Below are 14719 nucleotides of genomic sequence, written 5' to 3' on the forward strand. Positions count from 1 at the left end.
GAAGTGGCAGTGCCTGTTGCAGAGGGATGCCGGTGGCTCAGGTGTAAACAGAATGTCTCCAGAGCTGACCACTCTGCAGACTTTTCGCTCTCAGCTGCAGGCACTCTGAGCCAGCCCCACCCTGGGGACTTTGTTATCCCTGAGTGCGTTAGCCAGGCCCAGAGGGGACCTTCCTTTGTCCGTTGCAGGTGCTGAGAGAGAGGCTACACCTGCAGCTCCTCTCCACTGACTGTGAGTCAGCAATATTGAGCCACCACCATGGCCGCCCAGCTTTCTGCGGTCAGCCTTCTCCACTGCAGATTTCTTCCCTTCTGTCCTCTCAGCCTGTCTCTCCACTACCAACAATGTTTCTCACCCTGAACCATTTCTCTGGTTCCCATGTTCCAGCTCCCAGGTCCCCTGTTCAGCTGTAAACCGACGTCTCAGTCCAGACATGCCGAGCCATGGTGTGGACCCTCCATGTGTTTCTTCCTCTTTCCCGTCTGCCCCAGATCAGCCACTTCACCCTCTTTGAACAGTCCCAAATGCCTCCCTTCTGACCCAGGGAAATTCCCTGTTGGAGAAGGGGTTCCCCTGTCAGGTAAGGGACATTTCCCTGAATTCAGCAATCTCCCCTCTGTTTCAGATCCCCCCGCCCCAGGGTGTGGGACCCGTCCCTTTCCTTTCTTCTCCTCCTCTTTCTCCTTTTTTTTCCCCCTCAGTCCTAAACAGTTATGTCAGGATCTTTGCAGTCCTTTCTGGTGTCCAAGGTCGTCTGCTGGTGTTCAGCTTGTTCTCTGTGGGAGTTATTGCATCTTTTGATGTATTCCTGATGCATCTGTGGAGAGGGATGCATTCCATGTCCTTCTACTTCACCGCCATCTTTCTTCTCTCAATCATCATCTCCTTCTTCTTACCACCTTTCTTTTCAACTTTTTTCTGCATGGAGGCTATTGTATATACTCGCACGGTTGTTGACTACAGTACAGTATTAATAAACTCTTGTCATATACTGTTTTTAATGTAACTGGCAATAAGGCAACAGAGGAAAGGCTCTTATATCTGCAAGCAGACTGACCTAAGAAGAAGGAAAGCATTCCTAAGCTTACTCTTGTATGGAAAAGCAAAGGACTGTCCACAGGTGCTTTGAAGTGAGAAAAAACTCACTAGTGTCAGTTGCGGGCACTTTCCAACATTCTGACAAATCACTGATTTCTGCCAAACACCACAGCCTGAGCCTGAGCATCTGAGCATGGGAGATGATCACCCACAACCCCTCAGCGAGAGAGAGAAGAACCATTGGCTCAGTTGTCATCATGTGATGTTCAGCATCATGTACTACTCATATTGCAAGACATCACTCGTTTATCAGGTTAAAATTTATTAGAAATGTTTGCTAATCTTGCAGAACAGTTGCAGAACAAGTTACTCGCAATCCAAGGTTTTACTGTATATATAAATATTCAATAATGGGCTACTTGGAAGTATGCCATTGAGTGAAATCAGATCACTAATAGTTCCAGATATTTAAATTATAGGTTTGAAAAATCATTGACATGTATTATAGTTGTTTTAGAAACAGAAGTAACCAATCCAAGTTGCTCAATTAGTCCAAAAGAATGCTATGTTCTCCTCTGTTGCTATTAACAAATGAGAAAAACAAGTAAGCAAGGAGTTCATTAGAAAAGCATTTGTGAAACATAATACACTTAATAACCTGCATGATTAAGAAAAATAGCCTCACTTTAACATGTAATGTAGGGAGTAATGCAATTGTGAGCAAGGAACATTTATTTTGAAACAGTTATAAATTGTAGTCCAATATGCATATGTATAGAGTCATATTGAATTACACTAAGAATTAATTTGAAAAACCTTTTAAATTTAAGTGATAATGGCTGAGATCTTTTATGAGAGACAACTAAAAACTTTTTAAAAATTAGAAGAATTATTGCCACATGTGACTTTTTGAAAAGAAATAAACTGTTTCTTTCACCCTAAGGACATTGAAGTGATTGAAATTAGTAACTAAGCAGCTCTAAAAGTTATGGAACAGAAAAACCCAATAATAATCCTTCACTTATAATAATTTTTTTCAATAGGTATCAAAATGTGTTTAGTCAAATCAGCAATATTTAATGACCATATACTACATGTGCTGTATCTGTTAAATATAGAGAATTTGATAAGGATATACTATAATCCCACTTTTTTGGAAAGCCCGCCTACCAATTACAACTCTTTGAAATACAGAAGAGAATCAGGAAAGAAGCAAAAGTTGAACAAACACCATAAAATACACATACTAGAGTTCATCTTATGGACTCATTTGCTCTGATTTCAAAAATAATTCTAACACGACTTGCTGTTTGACCGCCTAAACCGTTGTGGTAACATTTAGAGTTTGTCATCTAATATTTCTGATTCTGCCCCTGCTCAGTCCATGGTAGGGTTACACTGTACACTGCCTTGAAGTTAAATGGAGCCATGGGACTTGCTCCAGCCAGTGAAATGTGAGTGGAAAATGCAGATATTTCCTGCCTTTTACTGATGGGGAAACTGAGACTCAGATAGGTTAAATAGCTAAGCCAAAGTTACAAGGCTAGTGGACCAGGGTTATGAGCTCTAGCAGTCTAACTCCAAAGCCCCTGTACTCAACCAACGGGCTATACTGCTTCCCAATGTTGGTGTACTAAGTGGTAACAAATTAAGAAAACAGAACTACTAAATGGAAGGAAATGGCCTGCCTTAAGAATGCTGTAGACAATCCACAAGCAATTAATCTACATAAGCAAAATCAAGGACTTCTACTGACTGACCCCTATAGACAAGGAGAGAATGAGGTCATTCTGCAAGCCAGTGCAGTTCAGGGGATGAATTCTGATTTCTGTACTCAGAAATGTCAGAGAGTTGACTTCCATGATGACATGATTTTAAACAGGATATTTACCAAATTGCTTTCATAAACCAAAGTGTTCTAAACATATTCACTGAAACTAATTTCACAGCATTTTTGCATCTCCATTTTCAACATAATTCAGAAATGAAAAGAAACATAGTCATGAAAGCTGTAACTAGCAAAATAAAACTAAAGAAACATTTCTAACCCTCTTATAAAGAGCTATTCAAATCATACTGGGATTTGGGAGAAGACCCAAATAACTTTCTTTCCTCTCTGCTCATACCAACATCCAAATGGTAACCTCCCCTCTAATCCAGACACTTTTAACCTGGAATCCATGCATAGAAATTAGAACAGTGGTCCTCACAGTATTGTCCCCAGACCAGCAGCATCAGCTTCACCTGGGAACTTGGTAGAAATGCAAATTCTAAGGTCCACTTCAGAGGCACTGAACCAGGAACTCTGGAGGCAGGGCCCAGCCATCTGTGTTCTGATGCATGCTAATGGTTAAGAACCACTAGAATTCTATGGGAAGATCCTTGACAAGCCCTCGTGGGATAGTGAAGATATGAGGGAATAGATTTTGGCTGCCTTCAGCAATGAGAGGATGTGGAAAACCATTCTATATGAGAAAGGGAGATAATTTTGTTATTTTACATTTGAAATGGAAGAATAGGGGAGAAGAGGTAAAAAGGAAGGTTATATAAGAGAAAAGCCAGAAAAATGAAGAGGGGCTAAGATTTACGAGGTTAATAGTTAGTGAAATGCCCCGTTGGTGGAAGGACCAAGAGAGGTTTTGATAATGATGAGGCTGATATTTTATTGGAAATGATGAAACACCATCATTTGTTTTGCAGAAAGAAAGAGGAAGAGAGAAAAAAAAGAGAGGAAAGAGTGAAAGAGAGACAGAGAGGAAAGAGAGAGAGATAGGGAGGGAGGGAGAGAGGGAAGGAAGGGGAAGGAAGGGAGGAAAGAACGAGACGAACTGAACTCATGAATGCTTGATGTGACTGGATCTTTTTGTGGAAATGGCAGGAGTTGAATTTCACATTCTTGTGTGATGATTGTACAGCGAATACTGTACAAGAATACATAAGAACTTGGCCAAAGTAAGAATAGAAACCTACTAGGAATTCGCAGATATTTTGAAAAAGGCTTTGAATTTCCATAGCTTTTCATAGTTTCAGGGGTTCAAACCAATTTACCTGGATTTTCAAGGGCAAGCTTCAGTTGACACCTGAATTACAGAAATCTGTAGATGGTATAGGGTGGCAAGCCCTGTTGAAGGTTAATGTTGTTTCATTCATTTATTGCTTCTTAACCAACTGTCTTGGAATTTAGTGTCTTAAGACACACAAAAGGCTCAAGATCTTACGGGTGAGGAATTCCAAAAAGGCCAGGATAGGTGGTCCATCTCTGCTCCACCTGTGTCAGCTAGGGTGGTTGGGGCAGGAGGACGCATTTCGAGATGGCTTCTTCACTCACTCTTATGTGTGGTTTCATCATGCTCCTTGGCATCTCTCTCCTTATGTGGTGTTTCATCCTTCAGGACTCTCCATGTGGCTGGAACTTCTCCCAGGGTAAACCGACCTTATACACAGCATCTCAGGGCTACAGGAGAGATTGTTTCAAAGGCTGGGGAAGAGTAGGTTCCAGTTTCTTAAGGCCTGGGCCTAGTGCAACTGGCACAGCATCACTATTACATACTATGTTACTAGTGGGGTTACACAAACCCCACCTAGAGTCAGGGGGAAAGGACACAGACTCCACCTCTCACGTGAAGTGTGTCAAAGAACGTGTGGCCTTCTCGATCTGACGTGGATAATAATTTGGTTGTAGTTTCAGAGTAGTAACAGTCTCACCTGCTAATTTTCAGGATTTATATAATACAAGATACATTATCCTCTGGAAAGTGCACAGGTACCAATATTTAACAACTTATGAGCAAAGGGTGAAAGATAGTTTGGGTAGCTACCAAATGAATTCTATTTTAGTGTTGTCATTATATTCTAGCTAATGGGTAATGTTTATAATTATGAAAGTATTTTTTAAAGATTTTTTTTGTTGTCGTGGACCATTTGTAAAGTCTTTATTGAACTTGTTACAATATTGCTTCTGTTTTATGTTTTGGTTTTTTGGCCACAAGTCATGTGGAATCTTAGCTACCCAACCAGGGATTGAACCCACACCATCCACATTGGAAGGCAAAGTCTTAACCGCTGGACTGCCAGGGAGGTCCCTTATGAAAGTATTTTAAGGGCTAACGTTTCAAAAGTAGCTTGAAATTTGCAGTGTGATTACCAATATTAACATTTTAATCTGGAGTGACATAGAATGATTAAATTAAATCTTTGCTTTGGGTGAAAAAATGATGAATGCATGTCTCATCCTAACTTGAGGCCTCTCTCAAACCACTGGAGAAGTTGACTCCATACCTTTGAATGAAATGTAAAAATGGCATGTCTATTCTGTCACGAAAATTAATTAAAAGAGAATCCAGGCAAGATGGGTAGGTCTCATATAGCCCTAGAAGTCTAAGCTTTTTATGTGAGGACATCGTTGTCAAGGTAGATTTCAGTACAAGAAGCTCTTTGGAAAACTCCTTTTACCCATATCCCCCTAAACACAATTTAATAGATGCTTTTATTTCCTTCTTATTTCCATGTAATAGGAAGGCTGTTTGTTCAAAACTAAGACAATTCTTTTAAGTGCCTAAGAAGATGGACCCAGTAAAACATGGTACTTTCTCATAATTGCACTTTCTTATACCTTCTACTTGTCCTACGGGTCAAATGGAGAACTCTTAGCCTCTTACCTGAGAAAGTCACCCTTTCATATATCACAGAGGGCCAGCGGCTGGCTACGGAGCTAATAGAAACTGGTGTTTTCTCAGTGTCTCTGCATTTGTGCTGTTGCAGTGTCTTTGCAGCCTACCATCCTCTGGTTAAGAAACCCTGGAGAACGGTTCTTCACTCAGTTAGTATTTCTGTCAAGTCATCCCAAGCAAACTGGCTTTTCATTCCTGTGGTTCGTCGCCATCCTTGGCTGGAGGCCTGCGGCTCATCACGAAGTTTCTTTACTTCTTCGGAGCTCATCAATATAAATTATTTGAGATTTTACTTCAGACCACCTTAACTCTGATATGAGTTTACTTTCCAAGGGCCACCAAGTGCCACTTTGCCACCTGAGCCATAAACATATCAGTAAACATTCATGCCACCCGAGACAGCCGGCCTGGGTCCTCAGCGAGGTCTGTGTTCCTTCTCCCTATTAAGTGGTTCTTCACGTTTGCGCTCCTGGCAGCCAGCATCTGTAATGGTCCCTTTCTCATTCCAGGAGCAAATGGCTTTCTAGATCCACAATAAATTAACATTCAGTACTACTGATGTGAGAGATTTGCCCTCAACTGCTTAGGGGCAGTTCCTGGGATTGCAAGGCAAGCATCTGGCTCTGGTCTTGAACCTCACGAGGCGGAGGGCAAGGCTTACTACAGCAGTTCTGTTTCATAGCTCTGTTCATTGTTTTCCTTTTGAAATGTAGCTAATTGTCTTTTCCTGCTGTGGAAACTTAACACAAAAACATGACTTTTTTGCTCTGTTGTGCATGGGTCTGATAATTGCTTTATTTTACATTTTCTTGCCTTTGTTTGTGTGTTTTGTGAGGAGCGAATTCAGTCCAAAAGATGATTGAAGTTGGTAGGGTTTTGCAAATAGTGATTTATTTTTGGAACTATAAAGATTTCTTAAGTCAGAGCTCACCAATGAAACTTGAGTCTCTAGATTTTACTTTAAAATATTTTCTAAATTAATGCAGACACAAAAGATAAATCTATCTGGGATAGACATTTTCTTGCAAAAGTTTAATGTTTCTCAAGTATCCTGTGAGTGAGCTGTTTACTTGTTAATGTAAACTTTATACAAATTTTATTTAGCTGTCAAAAAAATTTGTGAATGTGTATTTTATGGCTAAACTCTCGTAACCTAACAACCTATGAGAGAATTCTTATAAAATTAACGTAGTCTGGAATCATGGAGGAAGCTTTAACTTATCCAAAAGGGTTTCACAACAATAGTAGTTAAAAAATAAATTCTTTCATTTGTTGTTTTATTCTCAACCATAGAAATTTTCCTGATTTTTAGTCATTAGCTGTGCCATATGGTCTCTCTCTCTCTCTCTCTCTCACACACACACACACACACACACACACACACACACACACACACAAAGTAATGATTCTCTTTGGAATATTGGTTATGCTATAAGTAATCAGGAATTATTTTTGTTATATTTCCTTCAATGGCATCCATAGATTTGTCACAGATCTTAGATTAATGAGATTATTTGGCATTGCTGAAAATATTCTAGACTTGCAGATAAAATACTGTGAAGCAAAAGTATTTTTTCTGGGAATTGTTGGGAATTGTTGTGGGGTTGGGGTTGGGTGAGGAACATGAATGTTTTGGAATGTGGCTTAGAGTTTTCCATATTTGTTTCCAGCCTTCTTAATTTGGAGAGGTAGGTTGCCAGGTAAAAACACAAGACACCCAGTTAAATTTGAACTTCAGATCAACAATGAATAATATTTTTAGTAGAATTATGTCCCAAATAGTGCAAATATTAATGGTTTATCTAAAATTCAGATTTAACTGGGTGTCCTGTATTTTTATTTGCTAAATCTGGCAATCCTACCTACACTGTTCAGTCTATGCTCTAAGATGTATTGTGACTTTTTGTTGAGGAAAAGGTATAAATTAAGGCCACTAATAATACAAACAGAGAAGCATACAAGAAATAGAAAGATTCTTTTCTTTTAAGATTACTTTATTTTCTATTGCATGATTCATCAAATATTTACTGAGTTCCAACTAAGTATCAGGCATTCTTCTAGGGGCAGGATACCCACTGGCAACCAAAACCAGATCTGATCCTTGCCTTCATGGTGCTTCCATGTTTCTACAGGTTGCCTGCATATGTGGGCCCGTGGCTGCCTTCCATCTTTAGAGTTAGCATTGGAGGGTCAATATTTCTCACATCACATCACTATGAATCTGACTCTCCTGCTTTCTTCTTTGACTTATAAGGACCCCTGTGATTACATTATGCCCATCTAGATAATGAAAGATAATCTTCCCATCTAAGGGTTAGCTGAATTAGCAACCTTAATTCCATCGGCAACCTTAATTCCCCCTTGCCATGTAACATAAATATATGCACACGTTCCAGGGACTGGGATACAGATATCATGAGGGGGTGAGAAACAATATTCTGCCTGCTACAGATGGGAAAATCAGCAGGCATGTTTAGACCTGTTAAATTTGAGATGCCAGTGAATCAACCAAGTAGGAGGTCAGTGATGTAAGCAGCAGGATATGTGAATTTGAAGCTTAAGGAGAGATTAGGGCTAAATATGGGAGCTGTCAACCTATAGATGATGTATAAAGCCATGAGTGTGTATGACATCACTGAAGGAGAGACTGAGCCCAGCAAACTTCTACATTTAGAGTTATAGTAGAGGAGGCAGACCAACAAAGAACACAGAGGAAGAACAGGCAGAAGAGTAGGATGAAAACCAAAATAGTGTGGTGTCAAGAAAGCCAAGAGAGGAGATTCTTCAAAACAAGGCAAGAATCACCTGTGTTCAATATTGCTGCAAAAGACATTTGCAGATTTGTCCAGCAAGATTTGGATTTGGTAGCAAGAAATTGAAAACCTTGATACATGCTGTTTCAGTGAAATTGTGGGGGCACAACCAAAACTTATTGAGGAGTGAATAGGATGTGATCATGATGATCAGAGACTTTACTACAGTAAGAAGCTAGGAGCTAAGCAAGATCACTGTTGTGTATTTCTATCTGGTCAGGACTGTGTGATAGCTACATTGATGGTTTACATGCAAGGGGTACAGATATTGCTGGGTTCCCATTGCTGTGCTCTGTGTGTAGAACAAATCCAGAGGGTAACTGGAGCAATGAAACGTCTCCATCTTCCTGATGCATCCCAAAAACCCTTTAGGACCAAACAGCAGAAACGGCTTGGAAGGAGAAAAATCAGAGTATTCTGTAGCAGGACTCAAGAATCCCTTTGTCTTGAGGAATCTGCTTTGCTGGCTTGTTGCCTTTCTAGGGATTCTTAGAGGGGACAATGCTACATCCTCCCAGATTGCACTTTACCAAAGGAACAAGATACTCTTATTAGCTGATGAGTCCTTCCTGCTCATCCCCAAGGGACTGTACTCTTTTGGAAGAAAGCGGTTGCAAGATTCTTGTGTGAGGCCATTCTCCTGCTCCCTTTACTGGTTCTCCGAGTTTTACAAAAGGAAATGAGAACTCTCAGCACAAAAAGACTCAAAAGGTAAAACCCAAAGCTGCCTCGTTGTTAACTTGGTCAAATTAGATAGAATAAATAAATTCCTATGGACTTAACCAAACTTTCAGAAACGGAGACCCAATTGATATGAAGAGGCATTTATTGGGGGTTTGTCAGGACTGCAGCCTGGGAAACACAGATTCAAGAAGCACCTGAATTGTGTTCCACTGGACTACAGAAAGGACAAAACTTATAAAGTCAAGAACTGCGAGGCCACAGTTAGTTACATGAGTTGTTTACCAAGAATTATAATGAGAATTCGCAAGAAGTAAGGGTGCTTGTTAAGCAAGAATTGGTTGGGGTCCAAAATGGTTGCATAGTTACAGAGGGCAACAACCTTGAGACCAGCTAGCAGATGTTGTTTTAAAAACGGCTGGTGTCCTTAGGTTTGGTATAGTTCACAGAAAGTTCAAGTTCTCAGTGTGCAGGGAAGTATCTGAGACCAGATCCTCAATGGCTGGCCAACTCTATTTTGCATGCCTGAACTATGATTACTCCATTATGTTATCAGTTTGTCATTAGACTTAATAGATTGGCAGGTAGAGAGGCTTAAAATCTCAGAATGAACTCCAAAACAATGTTGGCTCCAAGTTATGGCCCAGGAAAATTTAAGTATCATAACAAAGTAATCAAGGCATTTATTTCATTAAGGTCTTAATCTCACACCATACACAAATTTAATTTCACATGTATCATAGACCTAAACATAAATATAAAGCTATAAAATTGTAGAAGATAGCACAAGGTATGGATTCACAACTTTAGGATAGGCAAAATTTGTTAGAAAGAACACATAAAACGATACAATATACAAAAACTGACAATTCACACTTGATCAAAATTGAAAACTTTTGTTCATTAAAAGAAAATTGGGATATATGTATATGTATAACTGATTCACTTTGCTGTACACCTGAAACTAACACAACATTGTAAATCAACTATACTCCAATAAAAACTTTAAGTAATAAAAAAAAATAAAACTGCTTTAAAAAAAGAAAATTGGGTTGATAAAAGTGTGCAGACTTTCAGCTATAAGAGCCATAAGATCTGAAGATCTAATATACAACATGGTGTATTGATAGTTGATAACACTGTATTGTAGAACTGAAATTTGCTAAGAAAGTAACACTTAAATGCTCGCACCAAAAAAAACAAAAAAGATAAATATGTGAGGTGATGGATGTGTTAATTAACTAGATGGTGGGAATCCTTTCACAATTAAACAAACAAACAAACAAACAAACAAACAAAAGATAGAAAATAATAGATGAGCCACAGACTGGAAAGTAACATTTTCAAAATAGACATCTGACAGAGGACTTGTATCTAAAATATACAAAGCACTACACTTCAATAATGACAAACAAAACAAAAGAACATGTTAAGTGGACAGAAGTCTTCATCTGTAATAATTGTCTGCTTCACTGATTCAAATAGTTTCAATTTAGCGAAGTTAATAGTTTTATTATTATTTTTTAAAAAATACTAAAATGGGCAAAGTTGATTTACAAAAAGGGAGTGGGAAATATGCCTTAAATACTAAAAGCCTGGCCACGCACCACCTGATGGCAGAGATTTTTGAGTTTCAACTTGAGTTTTTGTGGAATTTTTCTTTAAAGTAAATAGACATAAATTTTGAAGATTGAATCTACAGAAAGAGACTTGTAAATAGTAAGAAATTTTAATAAGATGACAGCCAAATTAAAGTTTACCATAGTAAACTATAAACCAAAAGCGCGAAATCTATTCAGTTATCTTTGCATTAAAAATACTTATTAATAATTACAAGACAGTGAAGATGGTAATATGATGACATAACACTGGCAGATATTTACATGGTAGAATTATAATTGACTATTAACACAACAAATATAAATTGATTACTTGCACGCCAGGTACTCAACACAGATTATCACATATAATCTTCCTAAGAACTGTGTGAAATGCAGGCCCACACCACAGAATTTTCCCAGTAGAAAATATCTTGGTTTTTAATAACCCAACCTCCTAGAACATATTTATCTCTCAATATAATATTTTTGTGCCTTTGTATTGGGAAAAAATTATAGTTATGTCCCCAAAACTTGGTGTAATTTTTTAAACAAAAGGAAGTGTGGCAAAAGTTTTAACTTGCATTCCAGATAGAATTGGTCTACATAACCTCCAAATCGTGTGTGAGAACCACGTGGACTTGAACACCAAGGGTGTGCGTCGTAGCTGTTGCTGGTGCTGAGAGCGGCAGCTTGTCCTGATGTGTCACCACTGTGCCGCTATTATCTAGCTCTTGTTTTTGCTTGGTATTTCAAAATGAGTCTGCTCCCAAAGATGAAAAACTGTTGAGAAAACTATGGGAGAAGAAGTGAGTGATTAACGTGTCTACAATGGAAGAGAAGATACTACTAAATATAAGGCAACCTTTTGTGAAGAACTGTATTTGGTTATGATCAGAAAGTAACACTTAAAGCGATTTACAACTTAACATCATCTTTTGTTTCATATATACATGTGAATTTTACTATGTTTTCATTCAGTAGGAAGTTGTCGCAGGCCTTCTAATGTAAAATAATTTTTTCCAATTAAAAACAGCCTTTCTGCACTGCTCAGACAGGGGTTCGTAAGGCATTGTTCTAGATTCCCATCGGAACTTAAAGGGAAAATTTCACAATGTCCAGAGCCCCTGATGTCCTGCAAATGAAGGAGGAGGATGTCTTCAAATTCCTTTTGGCAGGAACCCACTTAGGTGGCACCAACTTTGACTTCCACATGGAACAGTACCTCTACGAAAGGAAAAGTGATGGCATCGACATCATAAATCTGAAGAGAACCTGGGAGAAGCTCCTGCTGGCAGCTTGCACCACTGTTGCCATTGCAAACCCAGCTGATGTCAGTGTCATATCCTCCAGGAACACAGGCCAGCGGGCTGTGCTGAAGTTTGCCACTGGAGCCACTCCCATTGCTGGCCGCTTGACTCCTGGAACCTTCACTACCCAGATCCAGGCAGCCTACCGGGAGCCAAGACTCCTGGTGGTGATCCCAGGGCTGACCACCAGCCTCTCAGAGGCCTCTTAGGTTAAGCTGCCCACGGTTGCTGTGTGTAACACAGACTCTCCTCTGCGCTATATGGACATTGCCATCACGTGCAACAACAAGGGGTCTCACTCAGTGGGTCTGTGGTGGTGGATGCTCACCCAGGAAGTTCTGCGCATGCATGGTACCACCTCCTGTGAACGCCCATGGGAGGCCATGCCTGATCTCTCCTTCTACAGAGAAACTGAAGAGAATGAAGAGGAAGAGCAGGCGGCAGCTGAGAAGGCCACAGCCTAGGAGGAATTTCAGGGTGAGTGGACCACTGCAGCTCCTGAGTTCACTGCTACTCAGCCTCCGGTGGTGGACTGGTCAGAACGTGTGTGGGTGCCCTCTATGCCTATCCAGCAGCCCCCCTCTGAAGACGAGCGCTCAGCCTGCCACGGAAGACTGCTGTGCGGCTCCCACTGCTCAGGACACTGAGTGGGTAGGAACCACCGCTGAGTGGTCTTAAGCTGTTCTTCCACAAACTCTTAAAATGGAAATAGGTTGATGGAAAATAAACAGTTTCTAAAAACAAAAACAAACAAAGACAATGGAAAACAGCCTCCTTGTTGGTGTTTTCAGGTGGAACCTCTGGTTTTCAAGAATAGATTACTGAGCAGGAGATGCCTGTGTGGTATTAATATACCATTTACAAATGAGGCCTGAGGAGATGGAGGTGCTGGGTCACATCCCCACGGCTGCGAAGCGGTGGAGCCCTGGCAGTCTGGCTCTAGAAGCTGTGCTCTAACCGCCATGAGACACTGCCTCCACTGTGGCCCTGCTTCTGTCACACAGACGGTACATACCTTGGGTCAGCGTTTCTCAAAGCCCTTGGTCAATAGGTTACAAGGTTGGAATGGTCCTAGATTAACATATCACCTAAAAGGGGATTCTGTGCTATTTGGGAAATGCTATTTAACAAAATAAAATGTGTTACTTTACTCTTCAGAGCCGAATATGCACTGAGACTCTCTAGAGCTGATAGTTGAAGAGGGATTTAGCCTTTCTCAGACTTCTTTGCATAGATTAAGAACGGGACTGGTAGCGTATGTATAATATATACATTATGTTTTTGTGTACATAAGTGTGTACCTATGCCTTATAACATTCAATACCGACTCAAGGAAATGTGAGTTTATTTGTTCTACAAAACCAGAAGTCGGGGGCAGGGCCGTCCAGGGCCAGCCTCGTTTCTCTTTCCCTTTCAGCTCTAGATCTATTATAAGCTGCCAATCATACTTACGGCCGTCACCTCATAGATACCAGATTTTGCTGCACCTCTAGGCCTTATAGCTGTTTTCCAGGGAAAAACAGGGAAAGGATAGAGGCAAGCCCAACACGCGTACGTGTGTTTCATGGATCAGAGGGTCACATGGCCACCCCACGTGACCACCCGCAGCTGCAGGGAGCCTGCGAGTTGGTGTTTTGACTTTCAAGCCTCTATCAGCAAGTTGTGATGTGGTGATAAAGCACAAACGTTGATTTCTTGCTCCTGTGACGCATCATCGGCCGTGTGTTGGCTGTGGCTCTTCTCAGTGCGTCTTCTTCACTGGGGGCCCCAGGCTGAGAGGGCAGCTCTTCCCAAGGCCACGTGCTCCCCACGTGGAGAGAAAAGGGCTACGGCAGCACCATGTGCTGGCTCTTAGAGACGCTGCTCAAACGCGGCATCATCACTTTCCTCCATGTTCCACTGGCGAACACCAGTCATATACCAAGGCTGATGTCAATAGCGCAGGGAAGTATAATCCTCTTACAAAAGGCACTGCAGGTGACTGGGCATAAAAATGTAATCTTTCCTGTATTACAAAAGCAGGCAAGTGAGAATAGACCAGACATGCCAGTTGAGTCAGCAAGCTACAGTGTCTCCCACAGTACACACACCCACACACACACATACACTCGTGCACACATGTACATGCGCGCGCACACACACACACAACACACACCCTGCCTTTTAACTTATTTGTGCTCCAAAGCATTTCACGGGACAAGTATTCACATCTTTGGGAACTGTGGTCTTGAGCCACATCATGTCCCTTGGTAAAATAACTTCCCTGGCGCTCCAGTGGATAAGACTCCGCGCTTCCAATGTAAGGAGCATGGGTTCAATCCCTGGTCAGGGAACTAGGATCCCACATTCCACATGGTGCAGCCAAAACACAAAAACGACAACAGCAAAAAAATAACTACTTATGAAAACATCCCGGTATAAAATACTTAACTTAGGCTGTCCTTCCATTCCTCGTTGTAATAGATTCCACCATAGTTGCACAGATGACAGTCTGTGTCACAGACTGTTACTGGAAATTTCTCATCATATGTTAGCATCCGCTATTATGTCAAGGTGATATACATGAGTGAAGTTTATTTTTAAGCCAGGAGAATTTCAGAAAATTGAGT

General features: G+C 40.7%; 1 protein-coding gene and 1 pseudogene across 2 annotated transcripts in view; both read left to right on the forward strand.

Annotated features, from left to right (window-relative positions):
• PDE11A (phosphodiesterase 11A) overlaps window positions 1-14719 on the forward strand; it is a 380330-nt gene that overhangs the window by 235637 nt on the left and 129974 nt on the right. The window lies entirely within an intron of this gene.
• LOC130858658 (40S ribosomal protein SA-like) lies at window positions 11915-12788 on the forward strand (annotated as a pseudogene).

The sequence above is a fragment of the Hippopotamus amphibius genome, chromosome 8 (assembly GCF_030028045.1).
Source record: "Hippopotamus amphibius kiboko isolate mHipAmp2 chromosome 8, mHipAmp2.hap2, whole genome shotgun sequence".
In the NCBI taxonomy this organism is placed as follows: domain Eukaryota; kingdom Metazoa; phylum Chordata; class Mammalia; order Artiodactyla; family Hippopotamidae; genus Hippopotamus; species Hippopotamus amphibius.